We start from the raw sequence: 5,577 nt of genomic DNA on the forward strand, positions 1-5,577 counted from the left end.
TTTTTTTTTCATCCCGCCCTCGCTCATTGAGGTGAAATAGAAGTTAACCACATTATGTTTGAAAATGTTTCCAGTGCATTATGTACAATAATGTTTTAATACAATCATAGAGTATTAACGTTTTACCAGTATCAGCTGCAAAATATAGTAGTAGTGCTTTACGAGTTTTGCAAGAGAAGCAGCATGTAATGATACGTAAATGTGATACAACAGCGATCAAAGTTCAAGTCTGAAGGTAGGCTCTGAGAAGTGTAACCAGTGCATGCAAATCCTTGGCGATATGATTTATCTCAATAAGGTACAGTGTTCGTCGCACATCCGCAGGCTCCTCAATAAATGCCAGTCGTTCTGATTCATCATAACTCATGTCTGCTTTGTCCCTGAATAACGTCCAGTACAATGTTTCAGCTTTGGTACAATCGTAGGTGAACATGAAGTCATCTGATTTTGCAAGCAGCTGTTTGGATGAAGCATTGTACACCATTCTAATCACTTTCTTTCGTGTTCTGGGGTTCGTAGTAATTTCTAAAGCAAGTGCTTTTACTTCCCCTAGACTGTACTCCCTTTCCAAAGCATCCTTTTCAGCTTTAGTCAACTGCTTTTCCACTGGTTCCTCTGTATCACTCTCTGACGTAAAATATCTGTCCTTGTCACTGTCAGTGGCCACGCATGTGGAGTCAACGGATTGCTGCAAGGCAGGTTCCGTCAGCTTGGATGGAATGTGGCTCCGTGATTCACGTGCTTCAATGTTCACAACACAGCTTGCCTCGCTGTCAATGCGTTCGCCGGCGTGTAGTCTCATTTTCTGTTTGTGCCTAACGTCGGGAACTTTGTCGTACGTGTTTGTGTGAATTATGCCTGATGTTGTGCTGGTATGATTTCGCAGATGATCGATCAGCTGTATCAACAGAAGAAACGCATACCTCTTTGCTGTTAAATTGTTGGGATCATTGTCTGTCACGTCTGAGCTGCGAAGGGGTTTTGTTTACGTTGCGTTGACTAGCTCGGCAAATGGCGGCCTGTTGGTTCTCTGTGCTGAGCAGTTGAAGTGTGACTGTGGCTCCTTCTCATTCTCCGGTGACTTTCCAGTACTTGACATAGTGGTCAGCTGGCAGGCCTGTCAAGGTAGCTTCCACAGCAGTTGGTAGTCCAACGACAGGCATTTTCTTCACTTGTTCAAGTAAATTGCTGGAGCGAAAAATGTGTGCTACCGGAGGGACAGATAGAGAGAGAGAGAGAGAGAGAGAGAGAGAGAGAGAGAGAGAGAGAGAGAAAGAGAAAGAGAGAGAGAGAGACAATGACAATGACAATTCTTTATTTAACGAGGGTAGTAGATTAAGCAGTGGTCTGCTTTTTTACATCCAGCCCTCGCCCTAAAGAGGGACTAACTAAAAAAATGAAATAAAAAATACAAGATAAAAATTAGAAAATAGATAACTAAAATTCTACATTTTAACAGATAACTAAAGTGAAAACACATTATACATATGTACACAAAATGCATTACATTGAGGTAAATTGCGAGTTGATTGATGTGAATTAAGTGGTATAGTGCAGCTTGCACTTTCTCAACATCATGCTCTAATCCATACATTACATTTTAAAGAAAATCAATCAAACAAGCAAGACATTGCTAAGATCATCACACATCTAAATACATGTAGTGGTTGGTTTGTAAGTCCCTTCATTCGAAAAGGGTTTGTGTACATTATACCAATAAAGAGGAGAGGGGCATGTTTAATACAAAAATTGTATTTGTAATTGTAGAGAGAGAGAGAGAGAGTGAGAGTTGGGGTAATTAAATAAGAGAGAAAGACAGAGACAGAGTGAGAGAGACGGACAAACAGACGGACAGACATACGGACAGACAGTAACCTGCGAGAGAGAGGAAGACAGACAGATAGGCACACAGTCAAAAACCGGAAGAAAAAAAATCATAGAAAGAGATAGAGATAAAAGACACAATTGCAACAGCTCTGCAGATTTCTTTCCTACGTGTTTGTTTAAAACAAATCTGACAGAGAAAGGAGAACAAAACAGAGAGAGAGTAGGAAAGAGAAAGTGTGTAAGAGAGAGAGAGAGAGAGAGAGAGAGAGAGAGAGAGAGAGAGAGAGAGAGAGAGAGAGAGAGAGAGAGAGAGAGAGAGAGGGGGGGCGAGAGAGAGAACGGGAGAGAGAGATGACGATGATGATTTAACGTTGTTATACAATGAATAGGGTTAGAGGCTATCACGCAGCAAACTCTCCAAGAGAGGGAAATAAAGAGATATATCATCATCATCATCATCATGATCATGATCATCATCATCATCATCATCATCATCATCATCATCATCATCATCATCATCATCATCATCGACATCGGCATCGGCATCGGTATTGGGATCAGCATCGTCACCTACATGTGTCTTTTCATGTTGTTTTTTTGTTTGTCGGCTTGTCTAGTCTGTCTGTCTCTGTCTCAGTCTCTGTGTCTGTCTGTCTGTCTGTCTGTCTGTCTGTCTGTCTGTCTGTCTGTCTGTCTGTCTGTCTGTCTGTCACGGGCTTGGGGTCTCTGTTTAATTTCGTCTGTTTTCCGTTGTTGCATCTTATTTGCATAACCATCTTCGATAATCATTTGGTCGAAATTTGCCAGGAATAAACCATCATTTGTAATACATTATGCTGACTGTAAGAGAGAGAGAGAGAGAGAGAGAGAGAGAGAGAGAGAGAGAGAGAGAGAGAGAGAGAGAGAGAGAGAGAGAGAGAGAGAGAGAGAGAAAGAGAGATGAAGAGAGCGAAAAAGAGAGAGAGATGGCGAGAGAGAGATGGGGAGAGAGAGAAGGGGAGAGAGAGAGAGAGAGAGAGAGAGAGATGAAGAGAGCGAAAAAGAGAGACAGATGGCGAGAGAGAGATGGGGAGAGAGAGAAGGGGGGAGAGAGAGAGAGAGAGAGAGACAGACAGACAAACAAACAAACAGACAGACAGACACACAGACACGCAGACAGACACCAAAGGTTGAGAATAGAGAGAAAACAAGAAAAGTGTGAAGCAGCCGTGCATATTTCTTTTTTGCATAATCCGTGAAAGTAACCTAAGAGAGAGAGAAGAACAGGCAGACAGGCAGGGATGTGTGTGTGTGTGTGTGTGTGTCTGTCTGTGTGTGTGTGTGTGTAGAGTGATTCAGACTAAACTACTGTACCGATCTTTGTGAAATTTGACAGGAGAGTTCCTGGGTATGATATCCCCGAACGTTTTTTTCATTTTTTTGATAAATGTCTTTGATGACGTCATATCCGGTTTTTCGTGAAAGTTGAGGCGGCACTGTCACGCCCTCATTTTTCAACCAAATTGGTTGAAATTTTGGTCAAGTAATGTTCGACAAAGCCCGGACTTCGGTATTACATTTCAGCTTGGTGGCTTAATTAAATTAAAAATTAATTAATGACTTTGGTCATTAAAAATCAGAAAAATGTAAAAAAAACAAAAACAAATTATAAAACGATCCACATTTACGTTCATCTTATTCTCCATTATTTGCTGATTCCAAAAACATATCAATATGTTATATTTGGATTAAAAACAAGCTCTGAAAATTAAAAATATAAAAATTAGTATCAAAATTAAATTGTCCAAATCAATTTAAAAACACTTTCATCTTATTCCTTATCGGTTCTTGATTCCAAAAACGTATAGATATGATATGTTTGGATTAAAAACACGCTCACAAAGTTAAAACGAATAGAGGTACAGAAAAGCGTGCTATCCTTCTCAGCGCAACTACTACCCCGCTCTTCTTGTCAATTTCACTGCCTTTGCCGTGAGCGGTGGCTGGCGATGCTACGAGTATACGGTCTTGCTGCGTTGCATTGCGTTCAGTTTCATTCTGTGAGTTCGACAGCTACTTGACTAAATGTTGTATTTTCGCCTTACGCGACTTGTTTTTGTTTTGTTTTAATAAACTGAGAGAGTAAGAAAAAGACAAAAAGAGAGACAGAGCTAGAAATACAGAGAGACAGACAGAGAGACGGACCGACCGACAGAATTAGTGCGAGATAGAGATAGAGAGACACACAAACAGGGACAGACAGACAGAGACCGACATTTTGAGAAGAATGAAGAGAAAACCAGCAGTATTATATGCATAGTCTTAAGCTGTGTTTCCATATCGCGACGCGATGGCAGCACGATAGTTGCGGCGAGGTGGCGGCAGCGTCAAAACCGATCGCAACAGTAATATCAAAGAACGCATGTTTCCATATGTGCGACGCGACGGATGCTTCATCTGGGGATTTAATCAAGTTTGAGTGAATCTTTCTTGAAGGTTTTTCTTTGTATTCATAAATTATGAGTAATCTAAGCTTAATTAGTTTGGACAACATTTTGGATGAAATTATTGCTGCTGCAGGAACATTGAATTGGCAAGTCTGTAACAGTAATCGTCTCTCTGACCCCCCCCCCCCCCCCCTTGCTTGCTGAAAAATAAAATTAACTCTCTTCCCGTCCTCTGTCACATCCTCTGATTCTTTTGCTGTATCTTTTCCTCTTTTTTTGGTAAAAATTGTATCTTGTCTGTCTTACATTTATAACAAGGGGATAAGCGATTCTCTGACCTTGACATATGCATAACGTGAAATAATAATTCCTATCTAGATGTACATATTTATAACCACATTTAATATAAGCTTAGCTTATTGTGTGGTTACAAATGTTTATATCGCATATATATGTAAGTTATCCAAAGAATGAAATTGTTTTGAGACCTATAGCACCGTTAGTTTGTCAGAACAGGAGGTGGTCCATATCAGGCAGTTGTCCATGTTAGGCTATTTTCCCTTACGACCAGGGTGTGCTTATTGCGTGTCTTATGAGAAACAGACCGCGTGCAGAAACACACACACAACACTATGATGTGTTGTCGTATTAGTTTTGCTTTGGTCAATCGTAGGACCCTATTCTGAGGTCTCAATATTTTCCCACGGTCTTCCCAACGCATGCGATGTCACTTTCCATTGAGCGTTTTTGCCACCATTTGGCAAGGAGTTATCAGCTGAGATAAAACGACTGTAAGTAGAACGCGAAAATCACACCTGGACTCGATCCGACCGACTGGTTCTTGTATACGCAAGAGCACTTGATAGTCTCTGCCGCGGATCATAAAATCGTATAATCTGCTGATTTTCGCATCCCGAATCTACTCAGCTTCGTCCCAATAGGCCCACTTAAAACATCACACGCGGAATTTAAATTAGCTAAGAGGGACAACTGGACACCACATGTGAGAACCACACGCACCAAGACATTGTCAGCATTGAGAGAATGTTTCACGGAATTGTTTCACGATTCTGTGACACTGTTATATTGCGGGTTATGATATTTTCTTCGTTTCTGATTTGAATTCATGTAAATGAAATCAAGTTAAAATTAAACACTATTGTTTTTTTAGAAAACCAATGCGGACCCTGAAAGAAATAACGTTTCACTCAGATAAATTTTATCCAGCCTGTCACGTTTTTTTCATTATACATTTGACAGAAAAAAGAAAAAATAACAAAAGAAAAAATTAACCCATCTGTGTGGGATTAAAATCAAACGTCGA

The sequence above is a fragment of the Littorina saxatilis genome, linkage group LG1 (assembly GCF_037325665.1).
Source record: "Littorina saxatilis isolate snail1 linkage group LG1, US_GU_Lsax_2.0, whole genome shotgun sequence".
Lineage (NCBI taxonomy): Eukaryota > Metazoa > Mollusca > Gastropoda > Littorinimorpha > Littorinidae > Littorina > Littorina saxatilis.